At 48.6% G+C, this 20,007-nt stretch overlaps 2 long non-coding RNA genes across 5 annotated transcripts in view; one reads left to right on the top strand and one right to left on the bottom strand.

Annotated features, from left to right (window-relative positions):
• Positions 1–20,007, top strand: part of LOC132690317 (uncharacterized) — an 809,984-nt gene that overhangs the window by 220,198 nt on the left and 569,779 nt on the right. For both annotated transcript variants that reach the window (XR_013552500.2, XR_009615340.3), the window contains one exon: positions 1,039–1,193. This is a non-coding gene — a long non-coding RNA (uncharacterized LOC132690317). The remainder of the gene's footprint in view (positions 1–1,038; positions 1,194–20,007) is intronic.
• Positions 1,135–19,017, bottom strand: LOC132690316 (uncharacterized). Of its 3 annotated transcripts, none has more exons than XR_013552498.2 (5): positions 18,446–19,017; positions 17,226–17,724; positions 10,746–10,959; positions 1,530–1,830; positions 1,135–1,239 (listed from the first exon to the last, which is right to left on the bottom strand). It is a non-coding gene; the product is annotated as an uncharacterized LOC132690316 (long non-coding RNA). The 3 variants fall into 3 exon arrangements; XR_009615338.3 differs by lacking the exon at positions 10,746–10,959 and adding an exon at positions 3,209–3,283 and having other exon boundaries at positions 1,138–1,239; XR_009615339.3 differs by lacking the exons at positions 1,135–1,239; positions 1,530–1,830; positions 10,746–10,959 and adding an exon at positions 15,984–16,822.

Raw genomic sequence — 20,007 nt, 5'->3', positions numbered from 1 at the left:
CTCTCTAAGGACATTTGTGACTACATTTAGAATTCACCAGATAATCCAGGATAATTTCCACCTCAAGACCCTTACTTTAATCACATCTGTAAAATCCCCTGTGCCATGTAAGGTAACATTCACAGGTTCCCAAAAGTAGGCTGTAGGAATCTTTGGAGACGATTACTCAGCCTACCATAGTCCATTAATGCCATGCCCATTTGACAGACTTGGAACTTGGGGCCTGCAAAATTTAAGCAGTATAGGAAATCGATGTCTGAAGCCTTCTCCCTAATCCTAGAATTGAGGTTTTGAGGTCCTTCTGGGACCTGTGGGCTGGTCTTTGAAAGTGAATAATTTGACACTTTCTCACATTGGTTGGTTGTTTTCTGGGGGTGGGGGGTCACTTCATTGTTCCTTCGAAATTTTGGACAAACGCTCCCTTTTTCCTCATCAATAAGCTGGAATTAGTAACGCCTACCCACTGACCTTGTTGGGTTTTTAGGAAGATGGCAGTCATGAGAATGAAGCCTCTAGGGCACTTCTCCGATGATCGGTGAATACAGCGGTCCTTCCTTCCGCCCTCCCTGTCTCCGTGGTGGGTATAATGGGGTCTCTACCCAGATCCCCTTTCTGGGGAGCAGGTGCACCCACCTTATAGCTGCTGTGAGTGTTGGAGGCTAATTCACAGCCGCCCCCTTCCTGCAGAATTGCCCTCAGTGAGACAGGGGCTGCCTATGAACAACCTGCCCTGGAATGCGCCCTCACTGCCCTGACTGCCCATTCCATTGACTGACCAATGCGAGCACGAGCAGCTGCTCTCCTTCCGCCAGGTGGGACCCACTTCTGGTGCAGTTCCTGCTCTGGAGCTGCCCGGGCGACGAGGTTCGTCTCCACTTGAGGTCACATCCTTCTTGGTACCCACCCTGCCCCGTGGTGCTTCCTTCACTGACTCAGGACCCTACAATCCTGTCATGGGCTCTGCTTCCAGGGGATGCAACCCCAGTCACTTTCCCTTTTGCCTTTTAATGTTTCCTCTTTCCCTCTCTTTCTCTTCAGGAAATCGAGAGAGCATCATTTCATGGAAACCAAATTAGGAGACTGGCCAGCAGCATTGGATGAAGAAGGAGTCACAAAATCAGGACTAAAGAGCGCTCTTTGGCGTTGGCATTTCCAAGGTTTATTGGTACCCTTCTGTCTAATTGAATATCAAGGTACAGTTAAACTTCACCTTCCTCCTTTATGGCTGGGTCTGTAAATCTTTAAAAAAACAATCGTTAATGGTAGAAAAATGCCAGGCAAGTCAATAATCTTGGCTTAGCTTAGTTTCCCTAGCTACAAATCAAGGTTTTTGAGCTAGAGCATCTATCCAAAATTCTGTGATTCCAAGAGCATATCCTTGTGTGATCTTCTGCAGGTAACAGTCCCATTTACCAAGCTTTCATACGTGTCCTACCACAGTGCTAAGCAGGCCATGTGAAGTATCTATTTCAGTCCTCACAGCCACCTGTGAGGTAGGAAGTGTATTACCCCCCTTTTGTTGTACTAACTTGTCCGTGTGCTGAGGCCTCCTGGGTTTGTATCTCCAGCCTGGACCTCGCCCTTGAATCAGCCGGCTTCGGTGTCTGTCAGTTCTAATCATATAACGCCTGTATGAGTCCGGCTCCCATACTAAAATGCCACAGATGGCGGGGGCGGGGAGGGGGAAGCTTGCTCATCAGTCATTTATTTCTTGTAGTTCTGGGGGCTGGACACCTGAGATCAAGGGGCCAGCACGAGCAGGTTATGGTGGAGCTCCTCTTCCTGTGTTGCAGATGACTGTCTCCTTGCTGTGGCCTCACCTAGTCGGGGCTGGGGAGAGTGAAAGAGAGTGAGAGAGGATTAGGGCTTTGGCATAGGAATTTTGGGAGGGCACAATTCAGTCCATAGCAACCTCTGACCAATAATCAATCACACTGGGGCTCAACCTAGCCTGGGAATTCTAGTAGATACTGTAAAATATGCCTCAAGGTTATCCCCCACAAAAGGTGCGGGAGCTGGGCTATTTATCCCCTGGATCCTGGCAGTCATGGGTGAAGGGCTGCTTCGAGGAAGTGCTAACTCCCCGGGGCTTCTGGTCTTCTGTGTGAGCTGAGCATGCTCCAGTGACCAGAAAAGGCCACCACGCAGCATAGCAGGTGCTTGTAGTTGAAGCCATTGGGTCTGCTTGCTCAGGTGTGGTACGTGCTGAGGGAATAGGGAGAGAGGGCGGGACCCGGGGCATGCCAGCTCTCAGATCTGAGTGGAGGGGAGGAGGTCCGGGTGACTTCAGAGGGGGCAGTTTCCGTGGAGGGGTGGGCGCAGAAGCCCCAGTGGAGGGAGTTGCTGACAGACAAGCAATAGGAGTGGAACTGACATGAGGACATCTCCTGAGTGAAGCAGGTGGGAGCCTGGGGTCAGGAGACAGCGTTCTTGTCCCCAGATGGGAGACTTAGGAGCGTGCTTTTGCACTGATGGGAATGCTCAGGGGGTGAGGCGGTGGTGGGTGGTGCAGAATGGATGATCCAGGGAGGGAAGATTGGACGTGTGAAAATTTGAAGACAGATTAGAGGCTAGAGTCCAGACACACACGGAGTGACTGGTCTGTGGGAAGTTGAGAGCCTCTTTTGAGCTGTGAAATGAGGGAGGGAGGGGAGGTGGGACCAGCTCAAGGGGATGGTAAGGGATGATTCATGAGCTTGGTTAATGCCTTTAGTTTTTCAGGGAGATACAGGCAAGGTCAGGACAAAGGAGTGAATGGAGAGACGTGGGGGGGGACATTGGCATTGTCACCCCATTTATTCTATGTTTTTGAGTTATGTGAGCAAGAATAGTTTATTTCCATTTATACAGAAACACCTCTCTTAGCTATCAAGATGACTATTTTCTTTGATCGAAAATAAATACACCTCAGAAGCTTCTACACACTTAGTAACTTTCTCATGGTCTTCAAATTACTTATTGGTTTCTCTTGTCAGCATTGTGTGAATACCAAATGCAAAATATACTAGTGTTTTTGAAGGGGCAATTTGGAACCGTGAGTGAAATCAACAAGGCATGTAGATTTCGACCCAACAATTTCATGAAATTCGAGTACTTTCATGCTTGGAAGGCAAAAGGAGAAGGTATTAAAGAGAGATTAAGAGACATAAGGAAAGAATTTCTCAGGTGTTAGCAAGGGATGAACAGCTAACATTTATTGAGCACTTACTATGATCCCGGCTGTCGATGAAGGTTTTCCAGTCATTTACTTCCGCACTGCTATGAAGGAGGTGATGTGATTATCCTGGGTTTACAAATGAGGAATAAGAGGCTCAGGAAGGTATTAGGTAAGCTACCACAAGTTATAGGACTGTGGTGGAACTAGTAGAAGTAAGTTCTCTAAGGTCAGTGCCTACCTCGACCTCATTTCTTCACTTAGCCTTGTCATGTGACTCTCACCTCTGTATATTCTTAAAAAAACAACCTACTCCCCTCCCCCCCCCCCCCCCGCTTTACTGAGATATAATTGGCATGCAACATGGTGTAAATTTAAGGTGTACGTAATGATTTGATACATGTTTATGTTGTGAAATCATCACCACAATAGGGTTAGTTAACACCTCCATCACCTCACATAATTACCGTTTCTTTTTGTGATGAAAGCATTTAAAAGCTACTCTCTTAGAAACTTTCAAGTGTACAATACAGTTTTGCGAACTCTAATCATTATGCTGTACGATAGATCCCCAGAACCGACTCATCTTATAACTGAAGTTTGTACCTTTGGACTGACATCTCCCCACTTCCCCCAACTCTGCAGCCCCTGGAAACCACCATTCTAGTCTCTGTTTCTATGAGTTCGGCTTTTTAAGATTCCACATGTGGGTGACAACATACAGTGTTTGTCTTTCTCTGTCTTATTTCCTCATTACCCCATTTCTCTGGTCCTGATGCACCACCAAAGCCCAAATCCAGAAGACCCGCAGGGCACCAGGAACTTGGGTGGGGCTGGTATATTTCTTTGCAAATTCTATGACAGAAAAAAAAAAGTCTCACCTCCCACTAACAGATAATTACATGTTAATGAAGCTGATCACCAAATGACAGTGATGAAAAGGAGATTTCTACACTTTAGGAAGTGACTTATAATGATACACACTCCCTTTTCCTCTCCTTCTGTCTTATCTAAAAAAAATGGCAGAGGGAGTTGCATGTGTCATGTAATGTTCTTCATTTACTGCTGTGCTGTGGTTTTCAAAACTAGCATTCTGCACAAGTGTATTAATTTGAGTATAAAGTCCTTTTGTGATAAAATGATGGGTACAGGAACATATAAAATTACATATTTTTGTTGTCTTTGATATAAAATGGATACTCAGGCGGTCCAACATGACAAATGATAACTTCCCCGACAAGAAATAAAGATGTCTAAAGAGTCTGAGAGTTAACATTATGAGTTGTAGTTAGATGCTGTGACACTCAATTTGGAGCATGATAATAACTTTTCAGAGTTCCTGACTTATCCCCTCTGCCTGCCATCATATGTACTTCTGTATAGTTTATGGTTTTAATATTATTCCACGGGTTTGTCCAATCGTATTACAATGAAATTCCTCTCAAAGAAGAGCCAGCTGAGTAATGACGAACAACGTTTGCATTTAACTTAAGGATAGATTCTGTGCTGAAACTGAGCGCTCGGACCCCTTGCATTTCCTTAGGTGAGGATGTAGAGAAGCTAATCAATTTGGCCATGAAAAGCAGTTTGCGACTTTGCACATTCTGTACTTAAGCCCAGGGAGAAATTGAAATTCCACGTACTCTCCTCTGGAACACCAGAGATTTTAGTCCAGAGGGGGCTTAGAAACTGCTATACATAATCAAACGTGCAAACGCCTTGTTCACAATTGCTAGTGTTTTCCATCGCACACGTGGGACTGGATTCTTAACGAGCTGCTGGGAATTTCATGTAGTTTATTTAGGGTGTTAAATCCCAGGAAGATGAATTGGGGCGAGGAGGTGGACACGGCTGAATGGGGAGTAGCAGTGTGCTTTGGTCAGAGTGATCTAGTAATGGCCAACAGCGGTGTTCCTGCCCCAGGCCTGACATTCTTGTGTGTGTGACATTCCTCTGTGGATGGAGGCGCTGTCCTTCTCTGGACAAGGGAGAAAAAAATCAAGGGTTAGGATGCGAATAGCCCCAAGGTTCCTCTCCGTTCAGATAGGCTAGGAGTCTACAACCCTAGGTCTGATCTCTGTTCCTTCTTGCAGAGTCCACTGTATCATCTGGGATTCATCAAGCAGGCAAGGGATCCTTAATGGAAAATTCATTCCCATACTTTAGTGAGGGCCCCAGACAAGACAAGGAGAGTCAGGGGACGGAGCAAAATGGTAGCTCTGCTGGGTTTTTAATTACCACTGGTGGTTCAGGTTGGAGAAAGGCCTTTTCCTTTAAAGACAGGGTGCTTGTAATGGAAAAAAGCATGTAGGTGAGTCTGTGGGCAGATCTGATCATTGGCTAAATAGGCGGGGCATTGAGGGGATGACTGAAGGGGGGGTGTCCTGCTACACTGCTTTTTTGAACTGCAACGTGGTATTGGGATGTTAATACGGAGCAAGCAGTTGTCAAGAAATTATTAAAAATTAGCAACGGACCGAGGAAACGCAGGATGACAGATTGGTGCCCAGGGTGCTGGGGGAAAGAATAATTTACAGCCTTCAAGTGAAATCTCAGGTTGTTTGTTCTGCACTTCTGGAAGCACAACACAACATTTGCAGCACGTGTTGGATAAATTAACCTTTTGTTAATGTTGGAAGCTGCTGTCAGCCCCTCCCCCTCCCTTTCTCAGCTTCAGCCATGAGAGGGGTGTGCAAGGGGGTGCGGAACAACACTGTCCCCGCCTGCCTCAGAGCTGTCTCACGGGGTCCCCGGGTATTGCAATACTGCTGTCTCACTGCCTTCTGGACTGGAAGCCCCATGAGAGCAGGGACTGTGTCTGTTTTGTGTTTCTGGTGCCTGGCACATCGTGGGTGCTCAGTAAATACTCGTAGCACGCCCAGGTCCTGGGAGCAAGCTCTTCGTGAAGAGCAGACCAGACCAGAGTAGGAGGAGATGAGTGGGTGAGACAGCTTGTGACCCCCATTTCCCCCACTGCAGACTCCCTCCTGGAGGCAGAGGAGAGCAGAGCTCATCTCTGGAGCTTCTCTTTGTTCTCACTCATCTGCCTGCGGTGCTGGGGGTCAGTGGCTGAGCAGTGTGATTTTTCTGCAGCTCCTGCGTGGAAGAAATTCAGCGGCACGGGTGCCCCTCCCTTGTGCATCCCAGAATGAGCTCTCAGACTGGGCATCATCAAGGCCAACCCAAGGGCACTGGGGGGGAGGGGGGTGGGGGGGGGAGGGGCCACCGTGCCCTGCAGGGCTACTGCCTCCCAGAGGAAGGCAGGGAATGTCTGTGGCTCCGCATTTGGAAGCCAAGTAACTGGTGTTTCTGTGCTCACATTCTCATATGGACGTTATTCAGCTTTTACTAATTGGCTTTACAATTTTCTCAGTAGTTAATATTCATCTGTCAAAGATGGAAGCATAAATAAATAACTTTGGTTCAAGCACACCTTCTTATTAGACCATACATCATGTGAGAAAGTTCGCATTCTTTAACCAGGAAGATGAAATTAGAAACATCTTGAAAAAGCCTTCTTGTTATCAATCATGTCATCTTGAACATGTTTCGAAGCCTGCTGCTGGCATCAAGAATAGATGTTTTATTCAAAAGAATGTATTTAAGGAAAATGACAGCACTTTTCGATTTGAGTTTTTTAAAAACAGGAAATCTTTCAAGTCCTCCTGACTTGAGCATTCTAACGCCTCAGAGGATGTGTGGAATGGTTCTAGCCTTTTCTGGATGTACCCATAAGGGTGGAGAATTTTCTGACCCTTTAGCAAGGGTGTGGGGCAAAAAGACAAACGTGTGGTTTGGCTGAATGTCCTGGGTCTTGTGTGGCTTTGAAAAAGTCACTTACCCTGTCTGGCTTCGGTCTATTCATTTATAAAATGAAGAGGTTGTATGAGATTAGTGTTTCAGCTCAGGCTTCTATAACAAGTTACCATATCCTGGGTGGCTTAAATAGCAAATATTGACTGCTCACAGTTCTGGCAGCTGGAAGTCCAAAATCAGGGCCCTAGCAGATCAAGGACCTGGAGAGAGCACTTTTCTTGGCCTGCAGATGGCCGTCTTCCTGTTGTGTCCTCATATGGTAGAGAGCATTGAGCAACACTCCATGTCTCCTCCTCTTTTTATCCAGGCGTGGCTCTCATCCTGAGGATCCTACCTCGTGACCTCATCTGACCCTAATTACTTCCCAAAGGCTCCCCCCCCCCAAAATGTCATTAGCACCTTCAACATTATTGGGCTTGGGATTTTCTTGCTCCTGGCTCACTGCCTCCTCCTTCCAGCCTGGGAACACACACACAGGGCTAGACATTCTCCAATGCCCCTCCAGCTCTGACCTGCTTGACCCAGGAGAGATGGGACGAAGGGTTCATGTGGCTCTGTATCCAAAGCCCTCCTCCCAAGATGGCTCAGGGTCTTTCCCAACCCCAGCCATGCCTACATTCAGTTACACAGCACAGTGTGTGCAGGGAGGTAGTCCCTGAACTAAGAGAAGAGGATCTTTGCCCCAGCTCTACCCACCTTGGGTAGTGACCTTGGGTAAGTCACTGCCCTTCCTGGGCTCACTCTCCCAATCCATAGAACAAGGCAGTTGTTGTATAGGCTGATCTCCAAAAGCCAAGATTTAATAATCCCTCTTGGAGTTACAAGGTAGCTGAGATCTGGATGTATTTCTGTAAAACAAATGGAATCTAATCTTTTCCCCCCAGAGCCCAGATCCTATGGGGCAATGTGTTCCTTATTGGAAAGAGTTTAGAATCTGTCTGTCAAATGAATCCAGAACATATAGGGACTCAGTCAATCACGTAGGCCCCTTATCAGCACCAGAGGTCATTCTAGGGCAAGAACATTCAAAGCTTTTCCCCTCCACGATGGTCCCAGAGAGCGATCCTGTCTGTATCCCTAAACTTGCTTCTCATTTAAAAGCATGAACACAACTCCTCAAAATGCACAACTTAATTTTGAATTCTTTCCCTTCTTTACGCTTAAATATAAAGTCATAGTTTGTAAAAATGCATAAACACCGAACCTACACTCAGCCATATGCTGCCAACCACACCCATCTGCCGCCCCGAATTCCCAGCATGACTGGCTGTCAAATACTCATCATGGACAGTTTGCCAAATGCCTCACAGCCAAACCTCACGGAAAATTAATAGTGTTAAGTATGTCTGTGACATCTCTTGTGAATCAGATGGGTCAGTTTATGACAACATGTTTCCCTCAACCCCCATTCGAAAACCGAAGGCATTAGGTTGGATTACTGGAGGCAGCGGCCAGAACAGAAATAAGGACAAATTCCAGTCCTGAGAGCCCACAGTCCAGCAGGACAGATATGCCTGTAAGTGACATGCAATGTATCCGAAACACTAAAATAATTGACAAGGGACCTCAGCGGAGGGAGAAGCACATGCTGGCAGGCAGATCATTGGGGGGCAGGCGTCTGGACCAGGCTCTGGAAGAGGCATGCACAGAAGTAGGACTTGAGGCCCCAGGGCAACGGTGCGCAGTGCACATTCCAGGAACAGCGGATGTGAGTGCAGGTAGGATTGGGAAGGCTGGTTGGGGCCCAACCTTAAAGGCCTCGAAAGCCAGCCTGAGGGCTGAAGCTTTTGTGCAAGAAGCGACCAACCCACTGTAAGAGTGGAGATTGACAAGGAGGGGAAATGTGGACTTTGGAGAAAAGACAGTCTGAGGTTCAAATCTTGGGTGTTCTGTTTCTCAGTTGGTGACCTTTGGCCAGTCCCTCAACCCAGCATCTCCATAATGGGGCACTTCCAGGTGGTACATCACCTTTTGCAACAGTGAGAGCCAACGCGTGTTGGTGCACACTGGGCCGTGCGTGTCTTAAACTTTCCATAACTCGTGTCACCTAATCTTCGGAATGACTTTCTGGGGGTTATTACCCAATTTCACAGGTGAGGACACTGGGACTCAGGCACGGGCCCCCGCTTTACACTGCTGAGCTTGAGAGAGCTTCCCACCTATGCGATGATGTCAAGGTGTTGCACACAGCCCAGTATTAGCACTCATCCCCCTCACGGTCTTGGGAAGAGCTGGGCGCATGCTATTAAGCATTTCCCACGAGCTGACTTATTTAATCTTTGCAATGGGCCTATGAGGTTGGCACATTGCTTCCCCTGTTATATGGGTGGGGAAGGCTGTAACTGTTCCTGTCACCTGATATCGGGAGAGCCAGGGTTTGGTTGATTTATCTGCCCTCCATCACATGCCCAGAGATTCCAATTTCATTGCCTGGCATGGAGTCAGGCATTGGTATTTCTTAAGGCTGCCCAGGTGATTCTGATGTGATCCTGGGGCTGTGAGCCCCCTGGCCTGGTAGCAAAGCTCCCAAGACTTTAAAAAACCAAAAACTCCAGGGGCACCTGGGTGACTCATTCGGTTAAGTGTCTGATTCTTGATTTTGGCTCAGGTCATGATCTCACGGTTCATGAGTTCAAGCCCCGAGTCAGGCTCTGTGCTGATATCTCGGAGCCTGCTTGGGATTCTCTCTCTCCCTCTCTTTCAGCCCCTCCCCTGCTTTTGAGCTCTCTCTCTCTCTCTGTCTGTCTAAATAAGTAAATAAATAAAAGCCCACAGAACTCCACATCCTTCTTTATCCACAGTGCCCAGGTATTCCCAAACCTAGACCTTTGTTCAGTAAACAGACTGACCTCCAACAAAACAAAGTTTGGATTGTGCTGTTACTGTTATTGTCTTTAAGAAAAGGGCAGAGGGAGAGAAGCTCTTCCAAACATGGAGATACCTGGTTGGGTCACAAAGTGCCCGGGTGAAGTAGCCTTGACCTCACCTGCCAGGTGTCCGTCATCGCCTGCTGGCACAGCAGACTTGATTTTCTAAGGGTATTTGGGGGAATATGGTCAGCGGGGCTCCTGAATGGAAGAAAGTATGGGCTTTGGCAGGAGAAGGCAAGGTTTTAATTTTATTTCTCCCCTTTGAGGAAAGAACCCCTGTCCGAGGGCTCTCAGAGACACCGGAAAAGGAGATTTGACTTTCAATCCTTCTGAATTAAGGAGATGAGTTTCGAAGATAATGTGTAACGTGGAAATTCACCTTGCTGCTGCGTTCTGTCTCTTGGGGCAAGTGCTCTTCTGAGTTCGTACAGGGCCCCGGTATCCATGTGGTGGCCCAGCCTCTGTGGCACCCGGTGCGGCACAGCTAATACCTGCCCTGCTTTCCCACACCCACCAGGCTTCTCTGCCTCAGTAGCTCAGGACACAGCCGGCCACCACGCGTGGAGACCTCTCCCTGTTTTTCAGAGAGGGTCGTGTTGTCTCCGTGTGGACACCCTCAAGGAGGGAAGGCCATCGACGGCCCCCAGGATCAGGCGATTCCTTCAAGTTGTGGTTCTGAAAAGTGGGTGAGCGCCTTGGGTGACTTACTTGACTTAAGCCTCAAGGTGGGTCTGGCCTTTGGCATTAAGGTCTGCCCATGCTGGCAGATACCTTTCGTGGTCTGTCCGGAGGTGGTTTCATCACCAAAGAGGCTTTGCATGGGCAGGGGCACCCTCCCACTGACCCCTGACCTTGTCGTTCTGCTAAAAGTGACAGTGATAATGGTAATAACTGCAGCTACTTACACAGGCCAGTGCTGCTCCAAGCACTTTACAAACACCGTGTGCTTCATTTCTCACTGCAGTCCTCTGCGGTTGTTTACTTTATCTCCATTTTCCAGGGGGAGCCTGAGGCCCAGAAAACTCAAGAAGGTGGTCATCATAGGTGGCAGAGCCATTTTTCAACCTGGGTCTTCTTATTTCTAAGGCCTGTGCCCTTTCATCACTCAGGAGTGCAGGCCTAGGAAATTATTTTGTAAATTCAGTTGCAACACGCCCCTCGAAGAGGTTCTGTGTTTAGTTCAAATCTGCTTTCTGGAGGCCCTGCTGGCATGCATCATGGAGTCCATTTGATCAATGTTCCCCTTAAAACATTCACAGTTCCAAATATAAAACTGAAAACACCAGCCCACTACAGGGACTTTTTTTTAAGGAAGAAACTGAAGTATCCAGTTTTAGACCTATAAGCGGTCTTAAAGACAGTGTCATGTAAGCTCCCCATTTATACATGAGAAAACTGAGGCCAAGGAGGGAGGCAGCAAACTGCCCAAGGTCGCGGAACAAGTTAGTGGTGGATCTGCACACTCACAGTTTGCCCGTATCTCGGGTGGGTGCCACAGGGCTGCTGAGGGATGAAGTGTTTGTGACATACCTGGTCCAGTACTTGGTACTTAGAGGCAGGCCGTGTTGGGGGACAGGTGCTGAGGCCTGTCGGCAGTGCGGTGAGGGTGGAAGGGGAGGGGAGCGATCCCCGAGGTAGAGGCAGTGGGAACTGGTTGTAGGCTCAGAAGGAGAGCTGTCAGAAACGGATGACTCCCAGGTTTCTCAGTTTCAACGCCTCTGAAAAGGGTTTCAAAAGATGAATAGGAGTTTACACAATGGACAGGACAGAGACAGGTCTTCTGCCCAGAAGGAATGGCCGTGCGAAGGCACATTGTACTGGTTTGTGCTGGATGTACTGGATGTACTGGGGCGTGCAGCACAAGGCCTCTCTTGGACTCTAGTTACCCTGGTGAGGCACGGACCATAACGAAACAGGCATCTTAGCAGCAGTGACGACTATAAATGCAGCAGGGAGAGAAAATGATCATCAGTGCTTGAAACAATGAAAGGTATTTCAACGCTTCGTTCACAGACATCTTACGAGCTCCATCCAGAGGCTCTGAGTTAATGAAATTTAGGCAGCTCTCCACCCTCCCGACTTGCTCGTCCTCTTGTCACCCGAGCTGTGGGCCTGGGGGCTTCCTGGAGAACAGGGAAGCCCCAGGCCCTCGGTTCTCCCTCTGAGCTGCCTCTCGTACAGCTCTTAGGTGCCGCTGGATCAGAACTGGGGATGATGGGAGCGGTAGGTCTTCTCATCAGAGCTGCAGAGTGGTTCCAGCCATTCTTTCATTCCCTTCCCCAAATCTTATTGTAACCAGCCTGCAAACATCTTCATTTCTGACCAGATCACAGCAGCATGCAGAATGCCACGTACTTCGGAAGGCTAAACCAAGACCTGTCTTCTTTATTTTCTTTTGTTTTGGGGCTTTTATTTGTTCCATTTCCAGAGCTGATCCCAGGTCTTGAGGTCCTGGATCTGGGAGTTGCCTGCTGAAAAGGGTGTGTGTGTGTGTGTGTGTGTGTGTGTGTGTGTGTGTGTGTGTGTGTGTCTGGTCAGCATCTCAGCAGCAGAGCTGAGCAGGTGACCTGAAACCAGCCATGCCTGAAGCCTCCCTACTTACTGGGCATGTCTGACTTACAGCCCCTGTGTCCCTGTCAGGGATGCTCCAGATAAACAGGTCCAAGCACACCGGTACTGTCTGGTGAGCTCCTCATCACGCTCTTCCCCACCATATGGCAACCTGTGGGCACACTGGAAACCCTGGGTGCTTCGTTCCACTGGGACCAGAGAGTTTGTCCCTGTAGGATCTAAGGGGGGCATTGAATGGCATGTGTCTTCTGTGTCGTCTCGCAGCTGCCGGGTGGAGAATTCGCTGCTGGAATCCGACCACCGGGGTGGTCTACGCAGCACCTAGGGCAGACCCTGTGCTGCCCCCTGTGAGTTCTGCACGTGTGTCATCTCACCTCGTTCCTCCTACAACATAGGTGGCCTAGAGAAGTTCAGGAACGTGCCCAAAGTCACACAGCCACTGAGGGCTGGAGCAGGGCCAAGGACCAGGATGGTCGGGCTGCAAAGGTGGCAGGTGAGCTCAACCCTGATGCAACAGCTGTCCCCAGGGTGTAGCTGTGGTACATCTACACCTTATCAGTTAGAGTGCATTCAAGACTTATTCTCCTAAATACATATGAATTGCAGAATGCCTGCAAAGGCTAGGAGGGATGAAGGCACCAGGGGGGATCCAGAGGAAAGAGCCCATGATGGGGAGGGGTTTCCCCCACCCTTCCTCAGAAGAAGAAAACTCTTAAATTCTTTGTTTTCTGAGAAAGGGAGAGTGGGGGAGGGCCAGAGAGAGAGGAAGAGAGAGACAGGGAGAGGGAGAATCCCACGCAGGCTCCATGTCCAGCGCAGAGCCCAACAGGGGGCTTGATCTCACGACTGTGAGATCATGACCCGAGTCAAGGTCAAGAGTCAGATGCTCAAAAAACTGAGCCACCCAGGTGCCCCCAGAAGGAAACTCTAATGACTCAAGTTCATTAGAATGGAGGAGGAAGGGGTAGAGACATGTCTGACTATGTGAAGAACCCATGGGAAAGAACTAACTAGTTCTCCATGTCCCTGATTTGTAGCACTAAATTCTGTTTTGATCAAAGGAAGGACCTTGTTTGTGATGCCCAAATGTGAGCAGTTGGTAGTGAGCGCTCTGTCACTGGAAGCATCCTGTCAAAACAGAAACCCCTTGTCACTTCAGTGAGAATTTCAGTATCCACTAAGTGGGCTGGGGGCGGGCAGCAGTGACAGCCTTTTAGCCTAACATAGAACTGAGCCAAAATTTTAATTAATTTCCCAAAGATTCCAGAAAACATTAGAGACAAACATAAAGTTTCATGGGACAAGATGTTCTTTCTGGCACTATTTATCATACTAGACATTAGAAACAACCCAGTGTCCCCAAATTGGGTATTGGAGAGGCAAAATAGGGTACCACCGTATAATGTAATATTCGTTTGTCATTCAGGTGAGGTTTAAAAACAGAATTTAAGAGGTGCCTGGGTGGCTTAGTTGGTTAAGCGTCTGGCTCTTGGTTTTGGCTCAGGTCATAATCTCACGGATCGTGAGTTCTAGCCCTGCATGGGGCTCTGCACTGACGGTGTGGAGCCTGAGTGGGATTCTCTCTCTCTCTCCCTCTCTCTCTCTGCCCCTCCCCCACTCGTATGCACTCTCTCTTAAAAGAAAGAAACTAAAAAAAAAAAAAAAAAAAAAAAACTCACCACATGAGTAATGTGGGGAAATGGGAGTACGAAAAGTATAAATGCACAGAAGTAAAAATGCAGAAATATGCACACACACGTGGAAGTTGACTCAGGAACAGGAAAAAGTGAAGTGGAGACACAAGGACAAGGTATAAGCCATGATCAGGGTCTAGTGGTGAGCTAACCAGGGCCACGTACCGTGATGTGTGCCGCAGAGGTCCTCACCAAGGGCCTGCGTCATGTTTAAAACCAAAGCACATGTTATCACAATGTTATTTAAACTTTTTAAATGTTTATTTATTTATTCTGAGAGAGAGAGAGAGAGAGCAAGCACAAGCGGGGAAGGGGCAGAGAGAGAGAGAGAGAGAGAGGGAGAGAGAGAAACCCAAGCAGGCTCTGCACTGTCAGCACAGAGCCAGATGCAGGGCTTGAACTCACGAACTGTGAGATTATGAGCGAAAACCAAGAGTCAGATGCTTAACAGACTGAGCCACCCAGGCGCCCCAAAATGTTATTTTTGAAGACTAGAGTGGCACAGGGAAAACACAATATCCGGTTAAGTGAAAAATGCAGGATGTGAAAATAGGCATATATTATGACCCTAATTATGCACATATGTTTAGTTATTTATCCCCTATTTGGTTCCTGGAAAGCACTGACAATAGCATAGGTGAACACACATGAGCATGCCCTCCCCCATGTCCTCAGGGGAAGCCTAAAGCCAGGGTCTGAAAATGCTGTTGGTGGTCCTGGGCTGTAAGGTTGTGGGTAATTTCATTTTTTGGCTTTGCTTCAGTATTCTTCAGTATTTTCTTCAGTATTTTCCTAATTTTTGTTTTGTTGTTTCCTAGTAATGTTTATATAATCAAGAGGGAAGTCCCAGAAAAACCAAAAACAATTCCTGGAGCCTGTTAGGACCCTAAGGACTGATAATTCCCCTTCCTGCTGCTCTGAACTTTCTAATCCTCACTGAAGGGACAGATGGCCGGAGACCTTCCAGACAAGGGAGGCCTTCAGCAGTGTGTGCTCTGCAAAGGGTCAGCTGCGTGCCCGGACCAGCTAGGCAGGAGGACAGGCACCGTCCCCAAGTTCAGCTGGGGTTCCTGCTAACAAGTCTTTGGTTGTCACTTTGGAAACTGGCTTGGGCTATCCCAGGTCTCTCAAGATGCTTTGTTAAACACGTCCTACCGAATTCATCAGCTCAAACCAAGCCTTGTCATAATCCCCAGAATCACAGCAAATGTAGACAGGGGGTGATGACACCCCCGGGGTGCACATCAGGTTTACTCATACTTTTATAAAGAGGTAATTTGCAAAAGTGCAGTTAATCCCACCGCGCTTTATAATTTAAATGTCGCTGGAAATGATTGCTGACATATAACTGATTAACAGCAGCCCTTAGTGCCAAATAAATTAGCATCTAATCCAGAGTATGTATTAAGATGGAAGGAGATAAAAAGAACCTTCTCCTCCACCCCCTCCGCTGTTATTTTGATAGAGTGCCCAACTTTTCTCACTGGTTTGGGAGTTTGACTAAAAGCTATTTTCTCACAAGAAAAAGACACATAAACGATAAATTGTCAAAACCGAAGTGTGATTTTTCCCATGGGGGAATTGAATTACACCCTCTTCCTTTGATATGGTTGGGAGAACCTGTCAATCACTCTGCCCAAAGCTGGGGCAGGGGAAGGTGAGGGAGGCCACCTCCGTCTCCCCACATTCTAGAAAGATAAGCCACCAGTTAGCATTTCCAGGAGCCACCTAGTTCCGTCCTTCCCAAGGCATAATACATTTTGGTTTTTGCCTTTGATTCAGTGAGCGACCCTGTATCCTTCCAATAAATTCCTTAAAAAAAAATTTTTTTTTTTACATTTATTCATTTTTGAGAGACAGAGAGAGACAGAACACAAGCAGGGGAGGGGCAGAGAGAGGAGACACAGAATCCAAAGCAGGCTCCAGGCTCTGACCTGTCAGCACAGAGCCTGACGTGGGGCTCGAACTCATGAGCTATGAGATCATGACCTGAGCTGGAGTCGGATGCACAACCGACTGAGCCACCCAGGTGCCCCAATAAATTCCTTTAAAAAAAAGTTAGCCCTCTGGCTGGATGGCAAGCCTAGCCCCTAAGTGGAGATTGTAATTTTCTTAAGGAAGGTTTCTTCTTTTGCTTCTTACCGACTGTACTCTCCAACCCCTCCTCACTCCCTTGCCCGAGGAGGGGGCTGCTTACTCTTGCAAGTAAGTTGTCACCTGTCAGGGCTCCAGGGTGCCAGGGCCAGGGCGGAGGAGGGCAGAGGGTGACCCTTGCCTCTTACCTGCGACGGACTGCCGGCTGACCTGAGTGAACCTTGTCTTAGGAAGGCCCTCTGGCAGGGTCACCTTTCCTACACCTCGCTGGGTCTCTGGCTATTCACATCTAAAAAAAACTTTACTCTCTTTTAAATGCATTTTTAAAGGTTGTAGTCCTTGAAGTGGAAGAGGCCCTTTTCTCTCCATGAACTCAATTTTGGTTTTGTTAAATTGACAGCAATGCCTCAGTGGTAGGAAAGGAGTGTCTCTTAAAACAAAAGAAATAGTTACATCATACGGTCAGTGTTTACCGCCAACACGTATCCGAAGGGGGGCTTGGGTTTCTTTAGCGATAATTCCCTGGGTTTGGTCTCAACCCACTGGACGCTCAGGACTCTCAAAGAGGCGTCTCCTCCGGAGACAAATGACTTGAAGTAGGTCTCAGAGGTGCAGACCTGTATCTGGAGGTGCTCTTATTTAGGATGCTGGATTTCAAACTTTTTTCTTTTTTAAAGCAGCAGAACCTTTTTTTTTTTTTTTCAACTGATATATATAACGCAGGCACAGATCCCCTTTACAGAAGACGCAAGCCCGAGGAAAAACTAGGACAAATTTAACACTGGTTTCCAATGGTTTAAGGTTAGCCAACCTAGATATCTGCATATCTTTAAGTAATATTCTAATTATTTATCACTTCGGCAATAGCAGGTGAAATGTTGATGCTGCGCTTTTGTCTGCCTTTCTAGAGCTCTGGATTTCATAGGTCAAGGTAGAGGGGTCATCTGTGACTCAGGTAAGCCTGCCTATTCAAAACCCATCTGTTGAGATCAGCAGAAAGACCAGAACCCAGGCTTTGCCACCTACCTGTAACCAAATTTCACAGAAGTTCTGGCAGAATGATAATCGTGTCCGGATTGGATGGAGTGTTTGCTGTGTACCAGGTGCTGGGCCAAGGGTCGCTTGTCATCTCACTCAGTGCCCCTGACAGTCGCAGGAAGTAGGTACTGTTTTGCTGAGAGGCAAACTCAAGTTCAGAGAGTTTGCCCATTCACACATGGTCACACAGTAAGTAGAGGGCACAACTGAGGTTTGTACCCTGGCGGTGACACTCAGGAGCCCATCACCTGGAGCTAGCTTTGCAACGCTGTAATTTGATAGAGCAGTAGCAAATCCCATTTCCCCTTTCCGCTTCCCTCCCTTGCTGTTCATTCCATACCATCTGGATTCTGCCCTTCTCTCCTTCTTTGCCTGGAGACAGCCTGCTCCATTTCTTCATCTTCCTCGGCGCCCCTGGGGCAGCTGACACCCAATCTCACTGTTGTTCAAATGCAAACATCACTAGGGCCAGCTCCTGGCGTCCACCCTAGGAAAGATAAGATGGAAAATTAATGCCCCCAAACTTCCAAGGAATGTGCAGAGGAAATGATTTGTGATGTGTGGTTTGAAACACTAAACTCCTCCTGGGCTGGAAGCTATGTCCTGCTTGTTGGTAGCTGCTGGCTGGTTCTCCACCCCCACGGCTGTGTCCCCTGTGCCTGTTTGAGGAGGAGCTCTCCTTTTAAGGAGAACAGGGTTGGTAGATGTTCTTCCCCAGCGTCTTGCAGGCCGAGACCCTGGGCTTCTGCCAACATCAGCCTGAGATGCAAGCCGTGTTGGCAAATGGCTTGCCCAGACCCGCATGTGTCCACAATAATCTGTTTGGTGGCCAGGCCTGCTTCCCCCACTGCACCCATGGCTGCCACCACACGCCTTCCATCTCATCTCGTCTCAGTCTGGTCCAATGGAAGCGACAGCAGGAAATCTGCTCTCATGTCCCTTCCCTAACCTCTAATCCTGATGCGGACAAGGCAGGGTGGGGTCTGCTCAGTTTAGTGACGGCTCAGGGCCGCTGCAGCTGGGCTCATAGCAAGACTAGATCTGGAGATGAGGCTGTGGGCATTGGGCATCCTGGTAGGATCCTGAGCTGGCAGGAGCTTGCCAGAGGAAGGAAGACCAGCGTCCATTGGATCCGGGCAGACAGGAGAAGAGACCATGATGTTTTGGAATGTGGGATCTGGGAGGACTGGCAGAGGTCTTGAGTTTACCGGTCATGACAGAATGAAGCCTGGAGCCTTGCCTCCTGGTTCTTAGTACCTTCTACCTCATTGTCCTTTCTGTGGCGTTTCTGATCTCTCGGAAGGAGTCACGCCATGCCCCTGTTCAGACAGCATTCAGCTTATTCCACCGTTCCAGCACAGTCTACCCTGCCCTGTTAGCTGAGACACATGTTCCTTCCTGAACTCTCCTGTTCTTTCTAGCTTAACTCAGCTTGGCCACCCAGCCCCTGGGTGATGGGGGCTGGGCACTGAGCTTTTGGGAGGCTCTACCCAGCAGCTCTGGAGAGCCTGGTAGAGATGGGTGTTGGAGGAGGGGACACTGGCCCTACAGCATGGGAGAAAGCCTGGTGCCTTGGCCAGGCAAGAGAGAGGACAGTTGAGTCACAAAGCAGAGGCAGATGTGGGGGGATGGGCACAGCAAGGTGTCATAATTCAAACTCTCTGGTGGCAAGTGACAGAAACTCGGCTGCCTCTGGTTTAAGTGATAGAGGGGACATATTGGAAAGCATTGACGTGGCCACGGATTTGATATCTCCTTGCGTTCCATGCCAGGCGTCTCCCTCACTGTGTGGTGGTCCCAGCCTGGCTGGAAAGCCCCAGCTACACAGCCTTTTCCTCCAGCTCCAGCTTGAGAAGTCTCAGGAAAGGACCCTGTTGGCTTGAATCATATGAACATCTCGGGTCAATCTGTCATCTCTGGGTCTCCGTTTTCTCCTATCTTGAATGAATAAGAGGGACTGAATGATCTCTAAAGACTCACTGGGTCATGAGAGAGACGTGTCTTTTCCTTTCTGTATCCCCAGAACCTAGCACAGGGTGGGCGCCTACCACCCAGTGGCTTTCCTTCACTGTATGCAAATGAGTCTGCTTCTTCCCCAATATCTCTTTTTGCTGGGACCCTCCAAGAACCGAATTCTGGGGCATTTCTCAGAATCCTTAAGTCCTGGGCCAAGCCCTGGGTTGGGAAAGGCATGTTTATGATGCAGACCAGGTCGGGGAGATCTGTCTCCAAAGGAGCAGCAGCTTGGGAACGGCTGACTATGTTGGATGGCCTGGTGAGAGCATTTCCAGCCTGGCTCTGCTTTCTGGGGTGGGTGGAGGGAGGGGTGCCCAGAGAGCTGGATGAGCGAGGTGAGCCCCCGTGAAGACCAGCAGCTGTAGCCCGAGGGCCTCTGCCTGGGTTGGGGCCGAGGGCCCCCGGGGAGGTTCTGTGTGCCTAGCATGCCAGGCCTCCTGTGGGCTCCAGTCTCCAGTGCTGAAGGAGACCAGGTGGTGGCGTCAGTTGGAGGCGAAGGGGTCGGGGAGCCTGGAAGAAGGGCCACTCTGTTGTCTCAGCTCCACTTTGTCTTCAGGCTAAGGAGGGCTAATAAGGAATTTTGCCATCAGAGAGAATAAATAGTAGATTCACAGTGCAGGCATCTGAGGCCAAATCCCGGTCCCGTCACCCATCACGTGACAGGATGAGCTGATTAGCTGCTTTGAGCCTCAGTCTTGCCGTCTGTAAGATGGACCTGACAGTATAACCTACCTGACAATGTTGTGTCTGAAAA

This window comes from Panthera onca, chromosome E2 (genome assembly GCF_046562875.1).
Source record: "Panthera onca isolate mPanOnc1 chromosome E2, mPanOnc1 haplotype 2, whole genome shotgun sequence".
Taxonomy (NCBI): domain Eukaryota; kingdom Metazoa; phylum Chordata; class Mammalia; order Carnivora; family Felidae; genus Panthera; species Panthera onca.
This window is presented reverse-complemented; position numbering and strand designations above follow the sequence as displayed.